The 13891-nt window shown below is 36.7% G+C and overlaps 1 protein-coding gene across 1 annotated transcript in view; it reads left to right on the top strand.

The window, feature by feature from the left end:
* The window catches only part of FHIT (fragile histidine triad diadenosine triphosphatase), a 1742917-nt gene that overhangs the window by 573350 nt on the left and 1155676 nt on the right, over positions 1–13891 (top strand). Inside the window, exon 4 of the mRNA XM_056805423.1 lies at positions 10032–10097. The gene's annotated coding sequence lies outside the window, so the exon portion shown is untranslated. The remainder of the gene's footprint in view (positions 1–10031; positions 10098–13891) is intronic.

Raw genomic sequence — 13891 nt, 5'->3', positions numbered from 1 at the left:
CAGGTATACAAGAGTTAGGCATTTTAGCTTCTGGAGTTGCCAACCTTTGCAATGAGCCATCCTTTTCTTACCTGGCGGTTTCTACCTAACTCTAGATGGGATGTTTAAAGGCATGGAGGCTCAGAAAAGTCATTTTTTTCCTTGTCATTTACAAATGAATGATAAATCAACACATCTACATGTGCTTTCTCTCACATTTAAGGAGCAGTAGCTTTAATAAATGCCAGTAAGGTGGCTTGTAGTTAAAAGTAATTGGCTTTTCATCATAAATCTCCATGTTGGCGGTTTCAGCTGTCTCAGCTGTTCCAAATTGCTCCAAGTTGATGCTTGATAAATGTAACACAACTCCGTTATGATTTTTTTATTCACCAACTAATTTGAATCCATTAACTTTTTATTTTCAGCTGTATGTTTTACAAGGTACCATAAGCCTGTCTATCAGAGGGCCAAGTTTGTCCTGGAGGGACTAAGTAAAGGTGACCCTGTAATCATTGTTAAACCCTAAGCTGTGTTGCCAGATTCCCTCCTGACAGTTTGACTAGTGGGTAGGAACTGAGGAGTGTCAATCTTTTTTGGCCCTTCCCCCTTAACCCCCAACGAATTGTATGAACTTTGTCCAGCGAGTACAGTCTTACCTGGAAAGGAGTGTTGCCAAAAAGTGATGGAGGTTTAAAATAATTACCCATATAGTTCATATACTGATTGCTTTTTATTTTGTTATTCAAATAAGGTGGGATTAGCTTTGGTAGATAGATGGAATACTGCACTTGGAATTGGGAAAACTTGGGATCCAATCTGGTCTTGACACTTAATACTGGAAGATTCTGGACAAGGTACCAATTTATTTCCTAATTTAGACAAGATTTTTTTGTCAGCTGAGTTGGTGGAAGGAATTTCAACTCAATGAATTCCCTATCCTGTCCCAGATTCTATTCAGAATCAGTAGTGAACCTGGAGTCAAAGGACCCAAGTGTGAGTCCTCCCCCTGTGCATATGTCCCTGTACAAACCATTTGATTTCTTTAGATTTTGGTTTCTTCATAAACAAAATGGTGGGTTAGACTTGATGTCTCATAATGTCCTTTTCACTCTAGACCTAAAATATTTCATTTTATATCTATGTCAACTTGAAATCTAAAGACCCCAAGTTTGCTCCCTCGTCCCCTTAGAACTCATCCCAGGGAAGTCCCAGACTTGCCCATTTCAGACAGAACAATAGATCTTAAGGTAGACCTAATAAAATGTTGAGTACCCTTTTGTCCTTATAGTAGTTTCTTTCAGAATATCAAAGTCCTCTTCCAGGTAGCTCAGCTCCTGCCTGGATCTACCCCTTTAGTATCCATTGTAAAACATCAGTCTCTCTCTGATAATCCTGTCTTGGACCTCTCATTTCCTGGTAAGCCATGGTAATGCCAATCAATCATATTTTGCTTTTCCTTAGTCCCCCAAATAGTTTATAAGTTCCCAGGGTTCTATTGTTCTTTGGAAAATCATCTCACAGGGTTCATTCTCCCAGAGATACTGTCCCAGAGCCCCAGGGTTTTGACTCTGTGTAGTTTTAGAGCTTGGCTCTGTGATAGTGGCTGATTATTGGATTTATCTCTTTCCTGATTAAAGACTTGGTTTTTTCTGACTACTTTAGTAAGTTCTGTGGTTTTACAAGTTAACATCTGGGAGCAATATAATTTTTGTAAAGTGCTCGGCACATAGTAGGTATTTAATAAATGCTTATTTCCTTCCTTTCTCTGGTCTGAGGAAGTAACTTGTGTAAGTGTTCAAGCCAGGACAGATCCTGATCCTTGAAGTGTTCTTTCCACTGTACATAGAGCTTGTGCCTCCAAAAGACAAGATTATTCTTAACATACTCAGTTGTGCATCTATTGTGCCTATTTCAATTATTCTTTCCTATGTCAAATAACTTGACCAGTTTTCAAGTCATAAAATTAACTTAGATAGTATTTTAAAATGGTACCAAGTAATCTCTGAGAGTGGGTCAGGAGTTTCCTTTCCATTGTCATGTCACTTATCTTCAGTCTCATCTATTGTGCCTTCTGTTTGCATTTTTATGTTGATAGAGTCTTTGGCTAGACAGATTCTACAATGGAATTATCCACTAAAAAGGTCTCTATCTATCTCAATTGCCTGTGGGTGATTTAGTCTTATCATCATTATTTCTTTACTGTCTATTGACTTCTTATTTATCTCAGTTAAAATATATTTTTTAAAAGTATTAACAGTTTAATTTATTGGCTTTTCTCAAGGATTGAGCTCTATATTACTTTGTAGCTTCCTGAATATAGGGAGAGAGTGAAGGGAGCCAAGACCTTCATGATTTTAAGCTTTTATTACATTGTGTGTTTTTTTTCTTGTACTTAAAAGGATTCATCTTTTCCAATATGGGGAACAGAAGAAATTGTTTTCTGCATTCTCTCTTGGTTTTTATTTTTAAAATGATAAGACATTGCTCACTAAATTCAGGGCAGCCTGCCTTTTCATACAGCCTTGAAAATCTCAGGAGAGATGCAGAGACTTTGTAGGTTGGGAGGAAATAGACTTCAGAGTGATATTTGGCATAGCTAGTTATTATATGTATAGTAGAGATAATTTCGGCTTATGGAAAGAAGGCTCAGCTTTTCAGTAGCCTCACACCACTTGACCCCAATGCTCTTCATTGGGTTTTTGCATTCTCTGAAATCTGTAAGACTCTGTAAACAACCAGTGTCATGAGAAAGACAGTGGGCCAATGGTGAGAGGAACAGGACACAGTAGACATGATTGCCTTAACCTAATCTAATTGGGAAGGGCAGGTTGAGGTTCTCTCTCAGGACAGTAACCAGAGACCATATGGGACATTTCCCAACCTCTGCACTTATCCACCTATCAGGGATATTTTGTCAGTTGGGTTGGGGTTAGTGGGAGGAATGGAGGGATGGGATTCCTGTTCAGGTACAGATTGGATGGGATGGTGACTGAAGTCCCCTGCAAATCCAAAATCCTGGGGCACTTTGTTTTAATTCACGTAAAAACAATGATGATCACTTTATTTATTCATGACTGAAATCAGTGCTGCCTGCTTCCATCTCACAAGGACCCTAGTCTCGTAGACATTCAGAATTTTAGAATTAGATGAAAGGTTGAAGTGAAGATTCAAGACTCTTAACAATTAGTCACCTAACTTCTGTTTGAAGACTTTCCCATCACCTCCTAGGAAAACCCATTTCACTGATGGAGGGTTCATTTGATTGGGAAAATTTCCTAGGTATCAGATTTAAGTTTGCCTCCCTAAAAATACTGTCCATGGGTGGCTCTGACTTTTTGAACAAAAGAAAGAAAATATATTCCATCTCCCCAAATGGTCTTTGCTCAGATCCTTGAAGACAGCTCCCTTGTTCTTTCCCTCACTAAGCATTCCTAACTTCTTCAACTGTTTCTCATCTAAGCACCAAGTCACCCTGAGGGAGAGAAGGGAGGCAGCATGAGTCAGGTAAGACAAATTACCACCCCCTTGACCACTACTTGCTCTTAAACCCAATGGAGAAGGCCCACATCTTCCACCTTAGAGACATGGGAATAGCAATGCTCCCAACCTAGTGCTGTTATGTTAAAAATTACAGAAATAAGAATGAATTTAAGTACAGTTAAAAGTTGGTTTGATGAGGCTGGCATGCCCACATGCTAAGAGGAGATTTTGGAATGTGGAAGGAGGGATTTTGAAGGTGCAACTACCAATGGGGCTTTTCCTGTCTTGGAGCTTAGAGAGGATGGAGTTTATCTCTGCTGATCCTGTTTCTACCAGCCTGTGAGTGAGAAAAGGGCAACCTTTTGATTTCTCTGGAAGTACTTTCCTCACCAGAAGAAACCATCCTGAAGAAGATCCTACAGACTCTCAACCCTGACAAAAAAAAAAACAAAACAGAACATTGTGGTCCAGAAAGCAGTTGTTGGTGTGAGAGCTGAGGGTCAAACCTCCAACCTGGCCCAGCTGGGTTGAACTCCAGGATCCATAGTTCATCCTTTTCATCAATCCTTAAACCTGTCACATCCTGATAAACCAACAAAAGGGGTCAGGAAGAATAGAGAGAACTTTTTGGGTATTAGCCAGAAGCAGGAAGGAAACAGAAATGTCCTTCTTGTAGAGGACTTAGAGAGAAGTGGGTAGTGAGAGAATTAGTGAGTAGGGCACCCTCAGGAATCCTAAATCCTCCCTCCCTATCTCTTATTTACCAATAAGCCTGTTAATTTTTACAACAGTTTGGAAGACTTAGTTGCAATTGGCCCAGTGTAGTAAGGCACAGACTGCTTTACTGCACTAAAAGGGAACTGAGGTATCATCCACATACCTCAATGCACCCCACTATTTCAATCCACTATTTCAGTGCCTAGGGCCATTATCCTTGGAAGTCACCCTGAGGAGATGCAGTCTAGCAACTGCTCCTTCAAGTGTTATAGATACATCTATTGAAGATCCAGGAAAGAAAATTCTTGTCACCAAAGTCCTTGACACTGTCAAATGATTCGACATCAGAAACTGAAATGTTTTTATTAGTAGAAATGACAGGAAAGAAGAGTCTTACCATCTTCCTTCCTACTGCACCTTCAAGATCATGAGACCTTGCCATCGGATTGGCAGCTGAAAACTTCCCTATGAGCTGACTCCCTCGTTAGGATAGGAGTTCCTTGAGAGACGGGACTTGTCCTGCTCTTCTTTCCATTTGTGCTCTGCAAATAATAAATATTTAATAAATACTTCATTCTTTCATATGACATGTACCTAAGGATCTTCAAAATCTTGGTCACCCCTGTCTCAATGTTCAACAGATTTGCCAATTTCCTTCTTAAACAGCAGCCCCTAAAAGCTACATAGTTCATGAATAGAGCACTAAACTTGGTGTCAGTAAGACCTGAGTTTAAATCCAGCCATAGATACTTAGTAGCTATGTGATGCTGGGCAAATCACTTAACTTTGTAGGCCTCTGTTTCCTCATCTGTAAAATGAGCTGGAGAAGGAAATGGCCAACCACTCTAGAATCTTTGGCAAGAAAACACCAAATGGGATCACAAGGAGTTGGACACAGCTGAAAATGATTGAACAACAGCAAAAAGTGAACTTTATCTTCAAGATGAGATTTGAACAGGGCAGGGGAGATCCACTGCCTACTTATTAATAATAACAGATCTAACTAAACAAATCTAGAGCTCTGATTTCCAATCTCTCATCCATTCTTTCTCAGGACTCATCTGACACTGCCATCTTTGTCTTCAATTAAACAGCATACTTTAAGTGCTTTAAGAAAACGGGGCTAAGTCTTAACCTGTTACCCAATTATGCTCTTTCCTGGTTATCTGCCCTTGCCATTTACCATGTACTAAGAAGGAGCAGGCATTTGGGAAAATTAATAACATCCATCGTAATGGATTCATTTAGTCTCCAATTGGAAGTAGTTGGCTTTTTTTTTTCTGGATTAATCCAGTTTTAATTGACTCACTCCATCAGTTAGTCACTAATGCAATTTTTGGAGTATTGACAAAACCTATTAAGTCACCAACATGGAAAGGAATGATCATTTTCTGACTTGTGGATATTAACCATTCTGTGTCAACTTTAACTAGAACTAGAAATGTCTTCTGCTAATTCAGTTCAGTCCAGCTCATTTCAGTACTCCAGGAATTTGTTAAATGCCTACTATATGCCTTTTTTTGGTATCTCTAGTGTTTGGCACACAGGAAGTGCTTGTTAAGTGACTGAAAGATATGTACTAAGCTAGATGGCTTAGTAGATAGAGAGCTAGACCTAGAGATGTGAGATCCTGGGTTCAAATGTGACCTTAGACAAATTCTAGCTGTGTGACCTTGGGCAAGTCACTTAACCTCAATCAACTAGCCCTACCCACTCATATGCCTTAGAACTGATGATACTGATTCTAAGACAGAAGGTAAGGGCTCAAGGTGGGGGGAATAATAAAGAAAGATGAGGACAGCCAAATGGCTCAGTTGAGAGCTAGACCTGGTTATGGGAAGTTCTTAGGTTCAAATCTGACCTCAGACACTTCCTAGTTGTGTGATCCTAAGCAAGTTACTTAACCCCCATTACCTAAGCTTGGAATCTACCAATTCTAAGACTGAAGACAAAGGTTTTAAAAAGAAAAATATGTATTAGGCACTGAGAAAACAAAGACAAAAGAACAAAGCAATCACAAATTTTCCCTGCCATAATGGATTTTAAATTCTATTGGTAATGATGCAATTTATATAGAAACAAGAAAATACAAAGTAATTTCAGGAAAGAGAGCAGTAATAGCTAGAGAAGTCTAGACAGGCTTCATGTAGGAGGCAACATCTGAACTTCACTTTAAAGGAAACTAGGGGGTTTTGGAGGTGAAGACAAGACAAGAGAGCACTCTAGTCATGGAGTAGAGTAGTATTCTAATATTCTAAACTAAGTGGGATGCTTTTATGTATTCACTTACCTGCATATGGTGCCCAAATAAATTCCAAACATTATAAAATGTATACAATTCACATTAGCTTTCATTTCTCAGCTTCATTCCCCTTCTCTGGTGAATACTCCCTCTTAGAGAAGTTCTGATTCTGATGTTTACTAGCTATGTGATTTCGACAAGTCATTTGTCCTCTCAGAGGCCCCCATTGATCTTAAAAATAAAGGAAATAACTGTTAGTAAATCATTAGACATAAATGAGAAAAATATGTAAAGCACTTTGTGAATAAAAGATATTATACCCCAGGGATCACTATTGGAATCTCTTTGGCCCATTGTCTGATGTTTCCTTCATCCTAGTGGTCTCTTTCTTATTTGAATCCTATATTTGGTGATATTGGTCTGTGTTACAAATTAGGCAGAACTTCCCAGAAATAGGGAACCATGCAGAGGTTGAGGAATATGGGTGTGGAATATTCTCTTATCATTGATATGTTGGCTTGTTTTACTAAAATGCTTTTTTTCTCCCTCCTTTAATCAGTGTTGTAAGGAATGGCTTTCTGCATAGGTGAGAGGGAGAGATATTCAGAAATGAAAGCAATATGAAAACAAAACATCAACAAAAATAGGACAATTTTAAATCAACAAAGATATCCAATTTTGCAGAAGTTGAGGGTTGGAGCTGCCAGTGTCATCAGATCATTGGAGTTGATTAAAAGGAATCCCCTCTCCCCCAGGTCCAGTGGATTAAGCATGAACTGTGATTTGGTTCAATTCAATGAACACTCATTTGGTGCCTATATGATGAAAAGTACATGCTGAGTTAATGTCACTGCCCTCAATGACATATATTTCCCCTGTCATGAAGATTTTTGTATAAGTGTCAATGAAATAGTGGTTATGTCTTCCCCCTTTATGAAGCATCTCAGGTGTTCCACAGAGGTGTATTGACACTTTCTTACTCTTTGTGCTTTGACATTGGAAGGACTGCATTCCCAGAAGACCTCTATGTAATAAAGTAAAATTCTCTTAGTGTTGCTCTGGAGTCCCCATCAGTGCATTTCCATGTATACAAAAATTGTCCACTCAAAATGATGGTGATACTTAGATCTTAAATATAACCATTTGTCTTGAGGGAAATAATATGAGGATGGAATAATTTACTAAATGCTTATGAAGGATCAGACACTATACTAAGTTTTTTACAAATAATACCTCATTTGATAATAAATCACCTTCTCTTCTCCTCCTCAACTGACAGCATTTATACTAAGTCTTTCAAGTTATCATTATTATTAAAAGGACTGTTAAAAAAAAACAACCCACTTACTTTTTAATCTGGATAAGTTAAACAGACTGCTCATCTCTAAATAGGATATACCAAACTCAGCTATTTACCGACAAGGGTTTTATGACATCAATTAAATGTCATTGTCTTTGTCTGTTTTTTTTCCTTTTTTTGCTTTTCTCTCTCAAAAAAGGGAGGGCAGAAAAGCATACATGAAGCTCTGAGGAATTTTGCATAAACGCTAAAAGAAGCTCAAAAGCAGTATCTGGAATTGGCGCATTTACTCAGGGAGGTTGAGTCTCCAGTATAACTGAAGCCTTTTGTCAGCTAAGAGTTTCTACTTTACTAATTTACGTTTCTTTTTTCCCTCTTCTGCTGGGTTCTTCAGTCTCTTAACCATACCCGTCACTGGCACTATTTTGTTCTATTGAAATTGTGAATCTTTGTACTCAAATTTTTCAATTAAAAAAATAAAAGTTCTTTCTTTTTAATCCATTAAAGCATTCACATGTAAGTGTCACGACTCTTACAAAGTTATTTAAGTCTTTGTATTGATACCAAAATTCATTTTCTGATCAAACCCACTAAAATACTGCCTGCAAACTGTATTTTTCCATAGACATATTGTAGCAGTTTCTTTAAAATTACACTATAGTTCTTTTCCAATATCTTTCAGGTATCAAAGTATTCCCTCACTAAGAGTCAATATCCTCCCTTTGTTGCCAGGTAATAAAAGTCTCTTTCTTTTCACAAAAGTATTTTTTCTGTCCCCCCCCCCCAACACAAAAATGATCGACATCAAAAGCATAACTTAAAATGAGAGTATCTTATAGCTATCATGATAAATTTCTAGGCTAGACAATAATAACATTAGGTCAAATTTTGAAAAATGTGATGGGCAATTAAGGAAAAACAGGGTACAGTGTTCTCTTTGTGTACCATTCTGCATCTTGTAGGCACTCAACTATTCATCGATGGTTAGTACAAAAAAGAATCAAACCTATCTAGATGTTTTTACTGGGCTATATAAAGCTGATTAGTTAAGTCGCTTAGAGAATATCTAGAGGAACAAGGTGAAGTGGAAGATTGATCGTTATTTGGTGAATCTGTTCAGTGATGAGTGGGAGCCAGCATTGTCATTGAGGTCACCAATTTAATTGAATCTTTTCAGCAGCTGCCACACAAATACCACTTTCTTTATTAGCTTCCTGAATGTCTCAATGCTTTTTAGAACCTGTGTGGAAGAAAAAACTGGCCTGATGGGTGACTGAGGGGATGGAACAAGAGGTGCCCCTTACTTTTTAGGAACCAGCTCCTGAGATCAAGCTAGAAGGGGACTTTAAAGGCCACCAGACCAACTACCTCATTTCCTATATCTGGAGATTGATGGTCTCAAAACTGAAGTCGCCCAAGGTCAAATATATAGGTAGTAAGTTGAAGAGGTGGAATCTGAAGTTATCTCCTCAGATTCTGGATTCAAAATTCTCTCCACTGTTACATACTCACTCTTACTCATGTCTCCAATTTCAATGATTTCTTCCAGCCTTCTTGGAAGATATGGCAATTTTTTTATTCTCGATTCTTACACCTAAGAGTTATCCATTAACAAATAATCAAAGAGCCCTTCCTATTTACCATTCCCCCATTATATCCTCATTTAATTCCTTCTTATATTTTTATCATATCTTTTGAAGAGCAAGGTAATGGGAATTTTGGTGCCATCCAGCTTCTAACTTGTCTGTCTAAACCCTTCGTGGTGAATTAATTTGAACTATTAAGCATGAATTACATATTACCGTGGAGTTTATTCCAGATGTATTATTGTTGGCTTAATTGTTATGGCTAATCATTGATTGCAGTTTTCCTGGGTGTTTGAAATAATAACACTGTGTTTTTATAGTGCCTTTCATTTGACAATCTTGAAAGCCTGAATATTGGAACCACTTCTTGTAAAATCATCATTATCTATGTATTCTCATTTGGCTGAGGTCCTGGAATGAATATTCCAATGTATGATTTAACAAGCCAAGAAGAATTTATATTCATGAATCATGATTTTTTTTTGTAATTTAACAGTGGGGGAGAAATAAAGGGGGAAAGGGAATTTTGTCCAGTGGGGATATTATTTCCAGATAGCAATTTGGAGCTTTTTATGAACATTGCTGAGTCCTTTGTGTTGGCGGAGTATTTGTTCTGACTTGGTAGGTTTTAATTTTTAAACTGAACTCAAATTGCTTGAGGCTTGAATTCCATTTTGTTTTGGCAAAGTATAACTTCTCAGTTGTTTCCTTTTTAATTTTTTTTTAGGTTTTAAAGAACTAAAAAGCCTCACCAGGCTTGCTGGACATCAAATTTCTTTTACACAATATTTTGGTAAGTTAAATAGAACAGAGTCTTTTATTTAACTACTTTGTATATATTTGTCTTTGTTCACTTTTTATTTATTAAGTTCCATATTCTATAGGAACTTGCTTCCTCTATTTAAATGCAAGTTTTCTACAGAGAGTTTATGTCATTCTTTGTACTCACATCCGGAGCACCTAGCTCAGTGCCTGGCATATAATAAGCACTTAATCAATATTGATTGATTGATTGATATATGTATATGCTTAGATATATTTATACATGTATTACATATTTTTTCTCAGTAATTTCCATTTATTTCTTTTGCTATTACATAATAGTCACATATAGAAACAGTCCCATAACCACTCAGTGGCCCCATGTCTTGTGATAAATTAATAGTGAAATAAAACCATCTGACATAGCAACATCTGAAAATGTATGTGATATTTTACTCCCTTGGGCCACCACCTCATCAGTGTAAGAAGGGCAGTATACTTCCTTATCTTTTTGTAGTGATCAAAATCGCTATTTACAATTACACATTTTTTTACTTCCTTTTACTATTTTTAAAATCACATTATTATAATCATTGTAGATCTTATTTTCTTGGTTTTGCCTTACTCACTGTATATTATTTTGCAAAAAGTTTTCCCATGTTTTCTACAGTCTTCATAGTCATTCTTTCTTTCTTTTTTTTTTAAACCCTCACCTTCCGTCTTGGAGTCAATACTGTGTATTGGCCCCAAGGCAGAAGAGTGGTAAGGGTAGGCAATGGGGGTCAAGTGACTTGCCCAGGGTCACACAGCTGGGAAGTGTCTGAGGCCAGATTTAAACCTAATACCTCCCATCTCTAGGCCTAGTTCTCAACACACTGAGCTACCCAGCTGCCCCCTGTAGTCATTATTTCTTAATGGACAATAGCATTCCATTTTATATATCATTTTAATTTAAAAACCCTTACCTTCCATCTTAGAATTAATACTATATATTGATCCTAAGGCAGAAGAATTGTAAGGGCTAGGCATTGGTAGTGAAGTGACCTGCCCTGGATCACACAGCTAGGAAGGATCTGAGGTCAGATTTGAACCCAGGACCTCCTCTCTCCAGATCTGGCTTTCTAAACACTAAGCCACCTAACTGCCCTCCATTCCATTATATTCTTATACCATAATTTTCAATGGGAACCCATCTTCTTTTGCTACCACAAAAAAGTATTACATGAATACTTTGCTATCTATGGGATCTCTGGTATATTCATTCACAGCACTATGATCTGTGAGCCAAGAGTTGTCAGCACTTCAGTGACTTTTCTTGTGTAATTTCAAGTCATTTCCCAAAATGTTCACAACTCCATCAATAATGTGTCTGTGTACCTGGAACCTTTAAGCCATTGACTTTTTCTATTTTTGATCTTTTGTAATTTTTCTGGATGTTAGGAAAACCAAAGCATCATCTTAAGTTTTATTTATCATCTTATTAGTGACATAGACCAAACTTTTATACGTCTGCTAAAAGCTTGAAATTTCTAAAAAAATCTGTCCATATACTTTGAGCTTATATGTGTTGGGAATGGTTAATAATTCTCACTTTGGCCATACTTGTATCTCCTCATACCTCTCCTGTGGTGATGATATAATACTTTATATTTTAATCTCACTCTCTCTTCATATTTTAGTATATATATATATATATGTACATATATATATTTAGGGAGGGGGGGGGAGAGAGAGTAATTTTAGATATAGATCAACTTAGAGCTTGTAAAGTGACATTTTGTTCTCCTGAATCAAATCTTTTTATTAATTGAACAATATTGAAGACAGTAGATCTTATGTTCTCTACATTTTTCAGCTTCTCTAAAATTATATTTTCCATTGTTGAATAATGATTATGAAAACCTTTTTTATTTACTAATAACCTCATTGAGTATCTCTTTGATTTGTGTATATCTGAGTCTCATATTTTTTGTTGTATTTGGTTTTTTTCCCAAATACTTATTCAAGTAGCTATACAGGTTAGCTGTAAGTACAACTATCTTGGTCATTTTAAAAAATAGTATTAACAAAGTGTTACTTTTTTCTTCCATCTTTGTTATCGTTCCCTCCTTAGATATCTTGTCTATTAGTCCTTTAAGAGGAGTGAACATCAAGGAACTGTAAGATACCAAGAGAAGATGGTTGGTTATTTGGCAAGAATTATGATGGATAGTCGGTCCTACACTGGTACTGTCACAATGTCAGGGGGAAACAAGGAAGGCTACTAAAATATTATCTTGATTCTTTCCCACTGTGGGTGGATATGAACAAGAGTTGTAAAGAATAGGCTGGCATGGATTTGTTGAGATCTTCATTATGAGAGGGAACTCTCCAACTGATAAGATCACAGAGTCATCTGTGTTTGAGTCCATTTAGAACTTAGGGTAGCATATGGTATGAAATGCTGGTCTATACATATTTTCTACTGAACTGCTTTCTAGTTTTTCCCATTGTGCTGAACATATTTTCTTGTAACAAAGGTAACATATCTTCCAGGATAAACCTGATTCTGGATCATGTCTGTGATTACCTGGGGCCAAAAGTAAGGGGCAGACCCTTAGATCAGCTCTCTGGGACTGAAAGTTGTTATTGTTTTAATGAGTTCTCAAGTTGAAACAATATTATGGAGGGTTTCCTTACTCACTCTGGTCAGAAGCTCTGTCTCCTCCTCCTTCCTTACTTCTCTGTCGTTCTCAAACTTCACAATGATCATATTAAACCCTCTAAAGATTCAAGAACTTGGTGAGCAAAAAACTTCAAATCTCAGGGAGATCAGGTAAAGGAGATTAACTAAGCTAAAGATAAACCCAAACTAGAGACTGTGTTATATTTAGAGAAAAATAAAAAGAACCACATTCACTAGATATATGAACTGTACTGTCATCTGTTGTCTCTGTAGTCCCCTATTTCTGCATTGAGGGAGATGAAATCTTTTTTATTCTCTATTTAAAAGATTTATTATTGGGGGAAGGTGCGTAGCTCAGTGGATTGAGAGCCAGGGCTAGAGATGGGAGGTATTAGGTTCAAATTTGGCCTCAGCCACTTTCTAGCTGTGTGACCCTGGGCAAGTCACTTGACCTCCATTGCTTAGCCCTTACCATTTTTCTGCCTTGGAACCAATACACAGTATTGATTCCAAGATGGAAGGTAAGGGTCTTATATTAAATAAATAAATAAACAAACAAACAAACAAACAAACAAATAAATAAATGAATGAATGAATGAATAAATGAATGAATGAATGAATAAAAAGAAAAATAAAAAATTTATTATTAAAATCACACAGGCTTCAAGTTTCCCTTTGTGAACTTTTAATTTTCATTAATAATACTAAATATTTAATTATGTATTAATTGATTATAATAATAGAAATTTTACATACTGTCTATTCTTCTTGTCATATCTCTATAAATCTCCCCATGTTTCTCTGAATTTCTTATATCCATAATTTCTTACGGCATAATATCCCATGTGATATATACTTAAATGTCAGTGCCAATGATCTAGAGTAATTTAAAAATAAAAAATGAAGTAAAATAACCTGTAAGATGCATTCGGGTCTTTTCACTTCCCAAATATTTACAAAGGAGCTGAACACTGGAAGGGAACTCAAGTGACTACCTGACTCTCCTGATTAAGGATGAATGACTTATTGAATTCTTCAAAGAACTGGCTCTTATAAATAATATCCACTTTTTATAAAAGGAAATCAAAATTAATTACTACTATAAAACAATGTTTCTAATTATTGCAGATTTGTAATGTACTTATTTACCAACAGAACTA

This window comes from Monodelphis domestica, chromosome 7 (genome assembly GCF_027887165.1).
Source record: "Monodelphis domestica isolate mMonDom1 chromosome 7, mMonDom1.pri, whole genome shotgun sequence".
Classification (NCBI taxonomy): domain Eukaryota; kingdom Metazoa; phylum Chordata; class Mammalia; order Didelphimorphia; family Didelphidae; genus Monodelphis; species Monodelphis domestica.
The sequence above is the reverse complement of the archived record's forward strand: the minus strand, read 5'-3'. Positions and strand labels throughout refer to the sequence as shown.